Below are 17,250 nucleotides of genomic sequence, written 5' to 3'. Positions count from 1 at the left end.
CTTCTCACTGTCTTCTGCCTTCACTGTTGCCAAATAACTTACTGCCTTCAAATGGAAGGCATAATCAGATATGCCAGTCGTTCTTCCTTCAAAAAGCGTAACGTAGAAGTCTCTAGTGTATTAGAGAACAGAAACGGAGCGGGTACGACTGCTGTGTTGAGGGTTGCATACCTTAGAATTCAAGGCGCCGCATACAGGCTTCCTTCCTTCACGCAGTAGATCCATGAGTATAAAGAGTCTTTAACGGTGGCGCTGCGGTCCCTTCCTGCTGGTCATCAACTCGTTCTGTGTTACTAAAGTGTTCAGGAGAGTAAATCTGTGACGTAGCAAGGAAATTGGCCGTACGATGCTGCTGTTGTAGTGTAGGACTGATGACCAACTCTTGGGATCAGATGACCTTACTACGAACAGTCTTTTCCGAGACAGTGACGGGTGTAAGATGAAAATTTAGTGATCCAGTTTATACAATTGTAAATTTGTTCTGTAAGAGGTAATCTGATGATAGGAAAAGCATTTCTGTTATTGTCTGGTATGGACCACAGCGACCACTAACGAACCTAGCAGAACATTTCTGAACTCATTCGATGTCTCGTGTCATGCCTACTTGACAAGGGTACCAAACACTGGAACAAAACTCTAGAACTGATCACACTAGCCTCTTGTCGGCCATTTGATTTACAAATGCATTGCGTTTTCTGAGAACACATCCAACAAATCTAACTTTTCCATTCGCCTTCCCAAACACTGACATTAAGCAGGCCTTTTATTTCATGTCGCTTCTTACTAATAGCACTAAATATTTAAATGATGTAATGTGCTGTAGATGTACTCTCTTCAAAGTACACACGGTTAAGGAGTGCTTCAATTCAATATATCAAATGGAAGTTATGTCCCTTCGTCTTTCGCTATTATGTGTTAGTCATTTTCATTTTCTTGTTTCTTTATTTTTTTGTCATTTGTAAATTTTTATCGTCGTTCTGGAATTAAGTGATTAGTCTTCCAATTTCCAAATAACAGTGGCTCGGATAGTCAAACTGAATACAAGGAAAATAAGTAGATGTAGCGTAATGCACAAAATTCTGGTCTGCGAGACAGGGAGGTGGACCAAACCCTCATGTTCATCTGCGTGCCAAAAGAACGACAGCTGCTCTGACCAAGCTGTATATGGTTCTGAAGCTGTTTTCCACACTAGACTAGCGAAATGACGTGCTGTATCCCTTCTCCGCCTCATAGATATAACATGCACACAGTTAAAATACGATGCACACAGAAGAAAGCTTCCAGAATTTACGATATTGCAATGGCTGTGTTATTCCGAATTGCATTGCAATGTTCCTGTGGACACGGACTCACGTATTCGGAATCACACAGGCACTGCAATATCGTATTTAACTGCCGAAACCGAGCAAGCGACATTCAAGAGAAATATCTCCCCTTTACGGGAGTATGCGTAAAGGATGTAAGAGTAGAGATTGTAGACATACGGTTGACGACATGTGGAAGTTTGGGTATGGCCGTGAGTCGTGCTTGGATAGCCTAACGTAAGGCAACCGCTCGCAATAACCCGGAAATCCGGGTTCGGTCCCGGTCCGGCCCAAATTTTCATTGGTGTCATTCCATTAAGCATCTGATGGTTGTTCAAATTCGCAACTGCGAATACATTTCGTGTATACAGAATTTACAGACTGTACACACACACACACACACACACACACACACACACACACACACACACACACACACACACACACATGAAAGCTCGCGCGCGCATTCCATAAGGCTAGCTGAGGATCGTCACAACAGCAACCCCGCTCATTGATTAAAAACAAAAACTGAATAATCGCAGATGAACGGTTTCCTGTTATAATCTGACCTAGCTGTGGGCAGAAGAGAAAGATAATGGATCTTATTCGAAATACTTGGTTCAAAGTGTACCAGTGCGTTTAATGCTTTAATGAGCAAAACTGCACAGCGGTTAAGTCGTTGGTACGGAGTCCGTTCCTCCACCCTTCCCAAGCCATATTTAGATTCTTTTTAATCTATTACAACAAATGCTGAGATATTTATTTTTGAAGGACGTGTGCTATTTCCCTTCTGATCCTTGTCCTGTCCGAGCTCCTGCTCCGCCTCTAATGACCTCGTCGGCAACGGGACACTACACTCTAATATTCCTTCCCTCAAAGTTTTTTTATAGCCTGTGCGAAATAATAGCTCTGTAAATGTACTTCACCAGAAATGTGTCACGTCCGTTCAGTCCATTTTCATTTAAAAGATGTATTTCAGGACCACCTTCTTAAGGAGTAAATTACTCAGCTACAGCCCTCTAGAATTCAGACGTCCTCTTGCTCACTTGATAAATTTCCCAAAGAATGGAACACTATTTTGAAAAAACTTGTATGGAAATATTATGGACGATTCCCTATGATAATAAGCCTTACTTTCGAGCTAGCCACCAAAAATGTCGGTGGCTGCCGTTCGGTTTTCCTAATGCTATTCGTGCGAGTTACTTCCACTTCCTATGGCTTCGTAGCCGTATCCCTAGGTATTTAATCGATATAACAAAGCCCACAAGCTAATCGCTACAGCCAGGCAATAGAGAAAATGCTCTTCCTGTTCACATGAATAACCTTATACTAATCCACTCGCTGTGTATGAGAAATAATTGTTTACGTAATTTTGGATATAGGATTATGCGCCAAGGACACTCTCATATACAAATAATTTGATACGACATCCCACACTACCTGACAGATCATTTACGTGCATGAGAACATTAACAGTTCTGTCCCTCCTCGATCTTTCTTTCTTTGAATATTCAAAGATGGAGATTATGTACTGACATGACTACGCCAAGGAATTCATTATCGACCATATTTATAGCAGTTATGTTAGTTTGTCCAGTTTGGAACCTATTATCAAGTATGGGCATACACACTGGTCATCGAGAACATTATGACCACCTACATAATAGGCAGCATGTCCACCTTTGGCACTGATAACAGCGGTGACGTGTCGTGGCTCGGAAGCATGGCAGGTCACGGGAGAGAGTTGGCACCACATAGCACACAAGAGCGATGAGCGTTGACGGCCCTTCAGTCACATTCCAGATGTGTTCGATTGGTTCAGATATGGCTAGTTGGGACCAGTACATCAATTGGAACTTGCCACTTTGTTCCTCGAACCACTCCATCACACTACTGGATTTGTGACATGGCGCATTATCTTGTTGAAAAATGCTACGGCCGTCGGGAAATATTATCGTCATGAAAGGGTGTACGTGGTATGCAACCAGTGTACGAAACTCCTTGGCCGTCATGGTGCCTTGTACGAGCTCCACTGGACCCGTGGATGTCCACGTGAATGATCCCCAGAGCATAATGGGGTCGCCGTCAGCTTGTCTCCGTTCCGCAGCACAGGTTTCAAGGAGCTGTTTCCCTGTAAGACGAGTGATTCGCGCCCTCCCTTCGGCATGGCTCAGCCACTGCGCCGAAGTCCAGTGCCAGAGATCACCTTCCCATTTCAGTCGTAGCTACCGATATCGTGGTGTTAACATTGGCACGTGCATGGGTCGTCGGCTGCGCAGGCCTGTTGTTAGGGGTGTTCGGTGCACTGTGTGCTCAGACACACTCGTACTCTGCCCAGCATTAAAGTCCGATGTTAGCTACAAAATACTCGTGCCGAGCCTCTGGGCCATCTCAATTTGCACATCGGTCAGACTCAGATAGATGAAGTGTCTTCTTCATTCTGCATACGGCCAACACGCTCGCTGATGTTATTAGGTCTACAACTTTGCTTCCGCCGTTTTTCAATACACAGCAGTAGCGGCAAGTGGGTTTCAGGTGGCTGGTCAAACGTGCAACACAATAAGCTTAGGCATCTGTGAACATCATGCCATAAAAATATTAGTCGATTTGTGATTGCATCATAAGGTTATTCTCGATTAAGTACCTCAGCTTACGTACCCATTTCTCGCCATTTGCGGGAAGCTTTAATTTTATGCTTTAACATGAATAAGTCTGCGGCTGTGGCTCTTAAAATGCTGGGTAAGACCAATGGTGAGGGAACTATTAGTGGAAGAACGTGCAGAGAATGTTTCCAACGCCTTAAGAACGGTGATTTTGATGTCGAAGACCGGCATGGCGGTGGAAGACAGAACGTTTTCGTAGCTACTGAAACAGACGAAGACAGTCACAGGACATCATTATCGAAAGGAATTTATGCGTTCGATCCCAGCACTGAAACACAAACGGCCGTAATACAGCGATAGACACGTAAAAGTAATTTTGCAGCATGTCAGTGTTCGATCCCATGTCGCAAAACCCGTCAAAATATACATCCCTCCCGCCGTATTCTCCATACGTCGCTCTCTCTGACTACCACCTTTTTCGATCTGTGTCATACAGTCTGGCTGACCAGCACTTCCGATCATATGAACAAGTGCAAAATTTAATCGATTCATGGATCCCCACAAGAGACTTCCAGTTCTTCCGCCACGGGATTTGTATGCTATCCGAAAGATCTGGGAATGTAGTGGCCACCGATGGGCAGTACTATGAACCATAATTTTTTTGTAAGTTTTTCACAATAAAGCCCCGAACTTCGAGCAAAAACGGCGGAAGCGAAGTTGTAGAACTAGGACATGCACCGTGCGTGCGTCTGACTAGCAGTCATTCCTCGCCAGATGACACCGCTATCGCCTGGATGTGGTTATATCAATAGTAGGTCTGTGGCCATAACGTTCTACCTGATGTGTTCATAATTTGTGTGTCTCAACACTGTGACGTACTGCTTTAGTTTTACACACTACTTTTTTGTGCGTGCTTGAATACTTTTTGCCTACATGAGGAGTTTACCCAGGATCCTGTTGTTTGTGAGGTTGAGCAGTCTGTTTGCTGACTCGCAGCAGCGCGAACCTTCGTGCGCTGTATTATAAAATGTGGTAAAACATGGTCGGAAATGGGGCATAAATACAACAATATCGCCTGCAAAATGGACAAATTCTGCTTTCTGAATGAAATACAGTGGTAAATCTTGAACATTTACGTTTGCATCAGAATTCGTAAGATGAAGGTATAGTAAGATGTAAGGATTCAAGTGAACAGAGTAAGGAGACAGAGAATAAAGTGTGAGAAACGCATTAAATTCTTACGATCCGCCTTTCTCCTGTTTCAGGTGGAGGTAGTCGAGGCTTACTGCGACCCCCGGGACTCTAAGGCGTACCTGGAACCCGGCGAAGAGGCCAGTGGCAAGCTATATACCAGTCCTGACAGAGACTACTCGCAGCCATACACAGGTAGGCCTGCCAGCATGCCACGTTCTTGTTCATAATGCCGCAAAATGTTGTCGTATTGTCCTGACTGTGTCCATACTGTTTCTTCGCTGTTGAGGTACAGAATACCATGTCACTGGCAAGAAGTGTGTCTGACGAACAATGAACTACATATGGAGAATTGAACTACTCGGCCATGGCATACTTCCTCTCAGTGGCTCAGGCTGAGCAAGGACCTTCTGGCATGGCTGCAGAACAGAGTCGGGCGGTGCATTGCTTCCAGCACCACCGAAAGAATCCTCCTATTTGTGTGGCTCGTGACACGTAGATTTCAGTCTGCCACATTTTAAGTATTCCTATTTTTTGCTCGCACAAAAGGGAAGGGGTTTACCAGCTGATCTTTCCATTATTTAAGTAGACTGAGATACGAATGTGGTATAGCTATTACAATTTTATGATACTTCCAAAACAAACAAAAAAAGACGCCTGACACAGATAGGTTCTCTGTTAGCGATCAGCCAACCAAAGTAGTTTCCTCAGTGTTTGTCTTAGCATTCACTGTGTTCTATGCCTCTGTCCGATTTGTGATGCAAGTTTTAGAAGAGAGACGACCTTTTCTGTTTTACTTATTCGTTGAATCTTTCAGCGGAGTGAAAATTAGACGCACTAGAGATTACACAATGGATTTTTGTCCGAATTTTCGTAGCGAAATTAACAATGGAAAATGGACAAATATGGTATGAAATCGGTCAGTATGGGGCCCAGTCCTGCAAAAAAAAAAGTTTGATTGCTTGAAAGTAATCTGGGTAATTAAGAAAAACTTAACTAGCGATTTCAGGGAAAATTTAGATATTTCGCGAGAAGTGGCTGCTAGTGTCAAAAAATATGAAATTGCAGCATAATAATAGATTACCGATCGATATTGAAAGATATTTCATGCTTTCTGAACAAAACTTGAAAATACAAGAAAATGAAATAAACGGTCAAACGGTTTGTGAAATGATTTGTCTGAAAGTAAGACATAAAACAGGTTACAGAAACATTTGACCTGCCTTTGAATGTTGCTCGAAATCTTGTACAGGAAATGAGGTGTCGATTCACAGCTGAAAGTTCAACATTTATCTTAGAATCCTAGCCTTTAATAGAGAAATAGGACATTTGTCTGATGGAATTTCACTGATTGGTGTCCTTATGTCATTAACCCATGACCATCTCAGCTGCTGCACATGATTCCGAGTATCATAAAAAGGCGCACCAGTATTTCTACAATCTATTCTGTTTCTTACTTTTAAACCACTCATTTCATAAAACATTTGACCGCTTTTTTCATATTTTTTGTATGATGGAATATGATTAAGCTGGTAAGTATTCAGGAAAAAGGAAAAAAATTGAGTGCAGCGTGGCTCTAGCTGAGGACCGTATTGCGCTGCAGAAACTAAAGGAGGCCTCATACGCAGTGTTATTCCGAAATACGGTATTATGTCCGTTTGCACACGCATGCATGTCCGAAGGAACAAGCACTGCGGCGACTACAGCTGTCATGAAATACATGAAATTTATTTAGATTAGATTCGATTAGTACTTGTTCCATAGATCACGAATACGACACTTCGTAATGGTGTGGAACGTGTCAGGTTAATAAAATGTGTCTATACAAGATATCACATTACACAAAATATTACATGACACTTAATATTTTTAATTTTTTTTTGGGGGGGGGGGGGGCTTGGGGAAATTACGCACTAACTATATCCAAAAATTCATCTATGAGTAGCACGAGTTGCCATTAAGAAATTCTTTTAAATTCCTTTTAAATGCTATATGGCTTTCTGTCAGACTTTTGATGCTATTAGGCAAGTGACCATAGACTTTTGTGGCAGCACAGTTTACCCCCTTCTGAGCCAAAGTAGAGTAGTGAAGATCATTCTTTCTCCTAGTGTTGTAGCCATGTACAATGCTATTACTTTTGAATTCTTTCGGATTGTTATTAACAAATTTCATAAGTGAATATATATATTGTGAGTCTACAATGAAGATCTCTAGCTCTTTAAATAAGTGTCTGCAGGATGATCTTGGATGAGCTCCAGCAATTATTCTGATTACAGTTTGTAGACATATCGTTGAAGACATATGGATGTTTGGGCTGGGCGTGAATCGTGCTCGGATAGCCATATGGTAAGGCGACTGCTCGCGATAAGCGGGGAAACAGCGTTCGAGTCCCGGTCACGCACAAATGTTAATTGTGAAAATTTGTACAGGGGCGGGATTCGAACCTGGCTTTCCCACTTATCGCCTTACAATCTGGCTGTTCGAGCACAACGCACGGACAGACCCAGGCTTCCATATGTCGTCAGACATGTTCGAAGGAACATTGCATGGTAATTTGAGTAACACAGTGACTGCAATATCGTATATATCCGCCGACACCGGGGAAGCAACTTTCAAGTGAAAAGTCTCCCACGTACGGTAATATACATAATGTAAGTACGGGTACGCCAACGGCCTTGCCGCAGTGGTAACAGATCACCGAAGTTCAGCGCTGGCGGGTACCCATCCGATCTGCCGAGAGCTGTTGGCAAGCGGAGTGCACTCAGCCCTTGTGAGGCAAATTGAGGAGTTACTTGATCGAGAAGTAGCGGCTCCGGTTTCGTAAACACACATACGGCCGGGAGAGTGGTGTGCTGACCACATGCCCCTCCATATCCGCATCCAGTGACGCCTGTGGGCTGAGGATGACACGGTGACCGGTCGGTACCGTTGGTCCTCCCAAGGCGTGTCCGGACGGAGTTTAGTTTTTAGTTCAAGAACGACTGCAGTTTGTAGACATATCGTTGAAGACATATGGATATTTGGGCTGGGCGTGAATCGTGCTCGGATAGCCATATGGTAAGGCGACTGCTCGCGATAAGCGGGGAAACAGCGTTCGAGTCCCGGTCACGCACAAATGTTAATTGTCGTCATTCTGCTATAAAGCTGATGGAAGTCCAAACTCGAAATTTCGAATACACTTCATGACGATGATTTTGGTAAATGTACACTACTGGCCATTAAAATTGCTACACCACGAAGATGACGTGCTACAGACGCGAACTTTAACCCACAGGAAGAAGATGCTGTGATATGCAAATAGTTAGCTTTTCAGAGCATTCACACAGGGTTGGCGCCGGTGGCGACACCTACAACGTGCTACATGAGGAAAGGTTCCAACCGATTTCTCATACACAAACAGCAGTTGACCGACGTTGCCTCGTGAAACGTTGTAGTGATGCCTCGTGCAAGAAGGAGAAATGCCTACCATCACGTTTCCGGCTTTGATAAAGGTCGGATTGTAGCCTATCACGATTGCGGTTAATCGTTTCGCGACATTGCTGCTCGCGTTGGTCGAGATCCAACGACTGTTAGCAGAATATGGAATCGGTGGGTTCAGGTGGGTAATACGGAACGCCGTGCTGGATCCCAACGGCCTCGTATCACTAGCAGTCGAGATGACAAGCATCTTATCCGCATGGCTGTAACGAATCGTGCAGCCAAGTCTCGATCCCAAAGTTAACAGATGGGGACGTTTGCAAGACAACAACCATCTGCACGAACAGTTCGACGACGTTTGCAGCAGAATGGGCTATCAGCTCGGAGACCATGGCTGCGGTTACCCTTGACGCTGCATCACAGACAGGAGCGCCTGCGATGGTGTACTCAACGACGAACCTGGGTGCACGTATGGCTAAACGTCATTTTTTCGGATGAATACAGGTTCCGTTTACAGCATCATGATGGTCGCATCCGTGCTGGGAGACATCGCGGTGAACGGAGATCGGAAGCTTGTATTCGTCATCACCATACTGGCGTATCACCCGGCGTGATGGTATGGGATGCCATTCGTTACACGTCTCGGTCACCTCTTGTTCGTATTGACGTTACAAAAAATGGTTCAAATGGCTCTGAGCACTATGGGACTTAACATCTGTGGTCATCAGTCCCCTAGAACGTAGAACTACTTAAACCTAACTAACCTAAGGACTTCACAAACACCCATGGCCGAGGCAGGTTTCGAACCTGCGACCGTAGCGGTCACGCGTTTCCAGACTGGAGCGCCTAGAACCGCACGGCCGCACCGGCCGGCTATTGACGTTACATTTCAGATATGTTTCGACCCGTGGCTCTACCCTTCATTCGATCCCTGCGAAACTCTACACTTCAGCAGGATAATGGACGACCGCATGTTGCAGGTCCTGTACGGGCCTTTCTGGATACAGAAAATGTTCGACTGCTGCCCTGGCCAGCACATTCTCCAGATCTCTCACCAATTGAAAACGTCTGGTCAATGGTGGCCGAGCAACTGGCTCGTCACAATACGCCAGTCACTACTCGTGATGAACTGTGGTATCGTTTTGAATCTGCATGGGCAGCTATACCTGTACACGCCATCCAAGCTCTGTTTGACTCAATGACCAGGCATATCAAGGCCGTTACTACGGCCAGAGTTGGTTGTTCTGGGTACTGATTTCTCAGGATCTGTGCACCCAAATTGCGTGAAAATGTAATCACATGTCAGTTTTAGTATAATATATTTGTCCAATGAATACCGGTTTATCATCTGCATTTCTTCTTGGTGTAGCAATTTTAATAGCCAGTAACTCTTGGGGAGGCTGCAAATACTGGATAGAGGCCATGTAGGCAAACACCAGAGAGACAGAAACAGCGATTGTAACCTGGTTTTGGATACAGCTCATCAATAAAACCGACGCTGTGTACTCCAGACGGGATGTGCCACAGGAATGCCGCGAGTATCGTACGGGATGGGAATAAATTTAGCGAAACGGCCGGCGGAGCCGCAGACGGCAGAGCCGAGGACAGGGTGAGGCTGGCGTGATTTAGGTTTCATTATGAGGGGCGGGATTGGCTCCCCGCCGATACGGAGCGCCCCTCCCTATCCCCTGCCGCGCACTTAAACGTTAATAAAACGCGGTAATATCTCAAGCGCGGCGCAAGCCGGCTCCTTGAAGGGGGCTGTTGGAGGGGAAGGCGGAGAGTGGAGGGCGCAGCGAAAATTAAACACCGTCTGTCTCGTCTGGCAGGCGTCTGGTGCCGCTGCCCTCCGTCTAGGTCGGCTGTCTGCTGTCTCTAAGGGCGCGTTGTACGTGAGCTCTGCATCAGGTGGTACTGTACCGACACTGCCTGGTGCCCCAGATATAGTTGCACTGTCCGTGGGCATTCCTGTCATGCTGTAGACAAGACCTTTTCCTGAGTCAGGGCACCTGACCTGGTCCTACACGGCCGAACTAGCAGTGTGCATCTCCTCTCAAGCGCTAATCGCGTGAGATCCTGCATGGCACTGAGTATATTAAATGCTGACTGCTATTGACAAGGGATTTCAGATCGATTTCGTATTCCTAGATTTCCGGAACGCTTTTGACTCTGTACTACACAAGCGGCTAGTAGTAAAATTGCGTGCTTATGGAATATCGTCTGTGTTATGTGACTGGATTTGCGATTTGCTGTCAGAGAGATCACAATTCGTAGTAATTGACGGAAAGTCCTCGAGTAAAACAGAAGTGATTTCAGGCGTTCCACAAGGTAGTGTTATAGGCCCTTTACTGTTCCTTATCTATATAAACGATTTGGGAGACAATCTGAGCAGCCGCCTTCGGTTGTTTGCAGATGACGCTGTCGTTTATCGACTTATAAAGTTATCAGAAGGTCAAAACAAACTGCAAAACGATTTAGAAAAAATATCTGAATGGTGCGAAAGGTGGCAGTTGACCCTAAATAACGTAAAGTGTGAGGTCATCTACATGAGTGCTAAAAGGAACTCGAAAACTTCGGTTACACGATAAATCAGTCTAATCTAAAAGCCGTAAATTCAACTAAATACCTACGAATTACAATTACGAACAACTTCAATTGGAAAGAACACACAGAAAATGTTGTGGAGAAGACTAACCAAAGGCTGTGTTTTATTTGCAGGACACTTAGAAAATGTAACAGACCTACTAAGGAGACTGCCTACACTAAGCTTGTCCGTCCTGTTTTAGAATACTACTGCGCGGTGTGGGATCCTTACCAGGTAGGACTGACGGAGTACATTGAAAAAGCTCAAAGAAAGGCAGCACGTTTTGTATTATCGTGAAATATGGGAGAGAGTGTCGCAGGAATGATACAGGATTTGGGCTGGAAATCATTAAAAGAAAGGGGTTTTTCGTTGCGACGGAATCTTCTCACGAAATTCCAGTCACCAACTTTCTCCTCCGAATGCGAAAATATTTTGTTGACACCGACCTACATAGGGCGGAACGATCACCACGATAAAACAAGGGAAATCAGAGCTCGTACGGAAAGATACAGGTGTTCATCCTCTCCGCGCGCTATTGGAATAATAGAGGATTGTGAAGATGGTTCGATGAACCCTCTGCCAGGCACTTAAATGTGATTTGCAGAGTATCGATGTAGATGTAGATGTAGAATGACATACGCAGACGGAAAAAAAATTCCAACAGAAAGAAGGAGCTGTGAGACATAAACGAAAGTTGGTAGGCGTGTTTCTACATCTAAAAGATGACCTCTATTCAAAATTTGTGGTAGTCGCATAAGATAGGCGCTATTAGGGCCACTATGAGGACGCTTGCGTTATGTGCGCCTTAACGGTCGTGAGCGTAATTATCTTTGACAGTGGACGTGATGAGTCGATATTAGTCGAGAATGCCTTTACGGCAGAAAAGACGCCATTGTCAGCATCTCACTGAGTTCGAACCAGGTGGTGTAATAGGGCTACGGGAATCTCGATGTTCCTTGTGCGGTACTGCAGAAAGATGTAGCCCCTATAAATTACTGGTGGTAACGGCGGCCACGAGAGTCTACGGCCGCAAGAATACCTAGCTCCAGGCGGCCACGTGGCGCTACGAGAGGGAAGACCATCGTCTTCCACGTGTGGCTCTGGTACAGCGTACTACATCAGTAGCAGCATTTTGGGCAGCAGTTGGCACCCCAGTGGCACGACGACTGTTGCAGATCGGTTACTTCAATGACAGCTCGAGTCAGACGCCCTGTAGCAAGCATTCCACTGAACCCAAACCACCTCCATTTGCGATTTCAGTTGTGTCAAGCGAGAGCTCATTGAAGGGCAGGGCGGAGGTCTGTCGTGTTTTCTGACGAAAACTGGTTAAGCCTCAGTGTCACTGATGGCCGTGTGTTGGTCAGGAGGCCAGTTAAGGGTCTGCAACCAACCTGCCTGCGTGCTAGACACACTGCACCTACATCCAGAGTTATGATCTGGGGTGCAATTTCATAGGACAACAGAACCCTGTATTCAAGTCTATTTTTTACTGAAGGATGGATACTGAATTAGAGTTTTTGAACTGGAAATGTTTTCTGAATTTTAACTGTGAAGTCATAAATCGAAGTTAACGAAATTCTTTTACTACCGGCTGCTGAACACACATCATCAAACATATCTGAAATAAACTTTCTAGGAAACTTAGGAGTTGATGTTCTTACTTCTATCTTATCACTGGCAAACTTTACCTCTTCTTTCTGTTGCTATGGTCCTCTCGAATACAGCTGCCGTAGAACATGTTAATTGGTGACCTAATGAAAGAAACTCATTTCGTTGTGGTGAGATGAAATGTTCGTCAAATAAATAGACAGGCACTGTAATTCACTTCACGTTATTTACGTTAACCCAAAATCCAGTATTAACAAAAATGTTACAATACGAAGAGCGATAAAATGTTCGCGCCCTCTCTTCGTCAAGACACACATACTTCTCTCATTTTGCGACTTAAAAAAAAGTAATAAGGTGACAGTCACATCTCTCTCATCTAACAGCATCTCTACTGCAGCGCATCGCTTCCTATTTTATCTTACTTATACCTTTTTGGAAACATCTAGCAAGTGCCATTACAGCCACTCTCATAGTTATCGCACGCACCCTGACGGCAGATCCATACGTCACTCTGGTGATTCAACCTGATTCGCTGCCATTCTTGAGCAGTTTCGAAGGGGTGTTTTCCAGCAGTATAACGCGCGCATGCACACCGCTGCTGTAACCCACCATGCTCTACAGAGTGTCGGCATGTTGCACTAAACCAAATAATGCATGCGTGTACTAATTCCTATCACGTCCCGCGGTCAACCGTGCAGTTTGAACGTCCTGACGCAAACCGTTCAGAAATTATGACAATTTTATTTCGTATAGTTCAATAACTGTTGCCCTGTATAAAGAAGCATTAATAACAATACAAACATATGTTAAATTTTTTGTAATGCCATTATAGCCTAAAGATTTATCCCCTCGAAACATGTCGCTAAATAAATAATTTAGTTGTCAACAAATTCTGTGACACGTAGCGGTATTTGAAAACCTTTTCGTACCCATTTTCCTTTTAAGCTGATACAACATCAGAAGTCCCACAGTGAAACCAACCAAACTGCTATTCTAACCCGTCCTTGAAATACTAATTAACATATCTCACAATGCATCAAATCAAATAGACCCCGATGTCACAAAGGATCCGGCCTGCAATTCATTTTCGCTCAAGTCGTGTCTGCAACTAATGGGTATGCAACATGCGGGGTATCCCAGAAGGAATGATCAATATTCAGGAATATGACACGAACGATCAGTCGAAGCAAAAAAGCGTAGTAAAAATTGGCTCTAAAATGTATAGCTTAAGATATATGAGCACTTATTCATCTTCGATACTTGGAAACAAATCCCTTCTACTGCAAACTATTTGCTTTTCACTTTTTGGGAGGAGTTAGTATTGACCTAAACAAAAACAAAACAAAAAAATTGTCCAGTGAACATGGGCTCCTAAATAGGTACGTTATGAGCTATGAGTATTTGTTTACGAGAAGAGAGGTGTTTCACTGTAGCGACGATGAACAAGTGCTCATACCACTAAAGGTATACATTACAGAGCTTGTGTTTACTGGACTGTTTTACTTCCAACTATCGCTCCTGTCGTGTCCTTCAATATTGACCATTCCTTCTGGGACACACTGCATAATGAATATAAGTGGCCTGATTTCTGCTTACATATTGCGGATGTGCTGAAATGCTTGACATTCGCATATCCAAGCTTGTAGTACTCTTGATACGATTTTCACGTTTGTTACATGCCACCTCCATGGTGTTGCAGATTTAATGAGCAACATTGTATCACCGAGTGCAAACACTAGTGGTTTGTACAGTCGTAAATGCCATGCGACTTCTTTCTTCTGCTGAGTGAGCATTCGCTACCGTGACTGTTCACCGACTATCGCAGAGACTCGCAGACTGAGTGGAACTGCTTTTTTTTTCTTTTTTTCTTTCAACAGACCTCAGTCTGCTTTCTCTCTGTCAGCCATTCTCGCGCTTATCTGCGTCTCAATGCGATTTTGCCTTTTCCTCTTCGTTCGCTTCCCCGCCCCCTCTTCTGCGGACCACCAGGCACTGGCGAACACTTACTTTACGGTTCCGCTTTCCCCCCTTCGAGTGGCGGAAGGGTAGCGACTGTGCTCCAGCGAGAAATTTATAGTGTTTTAAGCATTTTCACGTTCCAAAAGACTTCTCAATTCTTTCAGTCGTAGGAACGCATCAAAGGGGAGGAATTTATGAATAGGACTTGTGGGACGGCAAAGTAATCGGAAGGGGTGGCTCGTAAATACTCTGGGGTTGCAGTCTCAGAAACGGGTGCCAGATGTGGACGACGAAGAATCTCAGGGAGTCCCAAGCATTAAGCGTCAGCCATGTGGAATCTCGCTTTTCGGAAACAGTGACCGCAGTAGCGCTACGTCTAACAAATAGCATTCTATGTCACATACATTTTGATAAAAATATCTAGTTTTCCCGAGACACAAACAGCAAATCATGCGTTGCAAACTACTGGATTCTTCACGTGTGGGAAGACAATCGCAAGCAAATAAGCGATATTTCTTGCAGTTTCATATTTCAGTACTTGCCTGAAAATAGAGATCTTTTCGCTTGCCCTAAAGAGGAAGGCTGAAAGTTATTTGGCTCTGCTGCAATGACGGTCGGCAATTCCTCGCGAAATGTGCACACGGGAACGGAACCCACAGTTTTTGTCTTCATAGATTCAACACTTGTCGATAGACGTCATATCTCACACTAAATATCCAGACTGTGTTAATTACCTGTCATTGCAAAATGCATCTGTGTATTACAACTCATCGTGAGCTCTATGTCAGTATCTCTAAGAAAAGAAAAGAGGCTCTTACTCAACAGTACCACCTTCGTAAAATGGCAAAGAAATAAAATTAAAATTATGAAAAAAATCATAGCTATTTTGTTACTGTTTATTGCGAAATTAATGTGTCTTCGAGAGTTCAGGCAATCAAGGGTTACGGTATCGATAATAGTGCCCTTACTCTTTTCACTGGCTTTGCAACGTCACAATAGAGATGCTACGTGAACCGAGACACACGTGGCGTAGTGCACGATCAAGGCAAGCCAGTCTACGTCACGTCTGGCCGTTGGCTTCCCTCCCCACCCCCTCCCTCCTTTCGCCCCTTGCCATTAGCAGTGATTACTGGCGGCCCGGGTTCTGCTACAGGTGCTGTCAGAGACGCTATTGGTAGCTCAGTCCTACGTACGGGGGCGGCAGAGAGAGCAGCATCACACAGCCCCGCACAAAGAATGCTCTCTCTGTGCACAGGGCGATGCGTGCCTGCAACGAAAGGGGGAGAAGGTGCATACGCGCGCCCGTTCAGGCAGATTAAAGAGCAACGGCGAAAGCACGAGTGCCCGCCAGCGAGTGTGCTAGCAGAGGCGAGAAACGCCCACGCCGCGGAGCGCGCCAAAGGAGCAATTTTCGAAATGCAGTGGCACGAGAAATAACTCGCGAGTTTCCAGGTGCGAGCGAGATCAAACCGACTTTGACAGTAAACGTTGATGCATACATTCGTTTCTGTTAGCTGGTAATCCATACAAGCAGAAATAGGCGAACAGTTCAGATATTGTCTGGATAGAACAGAGAATAAAACACAACCAGTCGCTCATACATCAAAAATCAGTAGTCACCCGTAATCACATTATATCACAGAGGTGCTTTGTTTAAATTTCAAGTCGAATAAAAAATGAAAAAATCTGTATAGCGATTCAAAAGCGCCATGTGTCATTTAGATTTGTGTTTAGTTTTCCTACATTCCTCAAATAAATTCTGGTATTGTTCCTAAATCTTTATCTGTTGGTTGGGTCAACACACGAATGTTAATCGTCTCAAAAATATAAAAAATTGGCCGGGTGGGGGTAAGAATCGCGCACTCAGGTTTCCGGGCAAACTTAGTTCTTTATATAGACAGTTCATCAATTCTGGGGATATAGGATGTATACAATTTTTGCCTATTATCAACATTGCTACTGGCAAGACATGCGTCCCAGGGATTTCAAGACTTTCGAGGATGTTATAATTTCAAGCCCAAAGTCGAATGAAAAATGAAAAAAGAAAATTTTTTCGTGTGATATACCAAAAATTTACAATTTTCTGATTTATTCACTTCTGCTTGTACAGTAAAATCTTACTTCTTGCCAAACTTCTTGGTTCTGCATCAAAGGGAAGTACTCTATAGATTTTAGTGAATGAGTTTGAGAGTATCAAAATATGTGACATATATGGCCATGACTTTTGACTTCATTGACTTAGAAGCTACAATTTTTTACATCGTCAAGGGCCCGTAGAGATTAACATATAACATAAATTTCAGTTTGGTACGTTTTCGCGTTAGTGAGAGAAAAGGTTTTGAATAATAAGACAGACACAAGTGATCATATAAGGTTTCCGTTTTTATCGATTGAGTTGTAGAACGCTAAAATTAATTTAATTTTAAGAATTTCCTAAAATTGGCCTATAGCTTAATGGTAAGTAACGAATACAAGAAGAAACCGGCAAAAAGTAAATAACAAATTGTTCTGAAGTTGAGGTTTCACATTGGAAGCGCTGGGACATACGGTTTTCAAGCATCTACCACCACCTATGTTTGAAAGT

At 44.1% G+C, this 17,250-nt stretch overlaps 1 long non-coding RNA gene across 1 annotated transcript in view; it reads left to right on the top strand.

The window, feature by feature from the left end:
• LOC124622665 overlaps positions 1-17,250 on the top strand; it is a 640,677-nt gene that overhangs the window by 485,337 nt on the left and 138,090 nt on the right. Inside the window, exon 3 of the long non-coding RNA XR_006980671.1 lies at positions 5,173-5,293. This is a non-coding gene — a long non-coding RNA (uncharacterized LOC124622665). The remainder of the gene's footprint in view (positions 1-5,172; positions 5,294-17,250) is intronic.

This window comes from Schistocerca americana, chromosome 7, assembly GCF_021461395.2.
Source record: "Schistocerca americana isolate TAMUIC-IGC-003095 chromosome 7, iqSchAmer2.1, whole genome shotgun sequence".
Taxonomy (NCBI): domain Eukaryota; kingdom Metazoa; phylum Arthropoda; class Insecta; order Orthoptera; family Acrididae; genus Schistocerca; species Schistocerca americana.
This window is presented reverse-complemented; position numbering and strand designations above follow the sequence as displayed.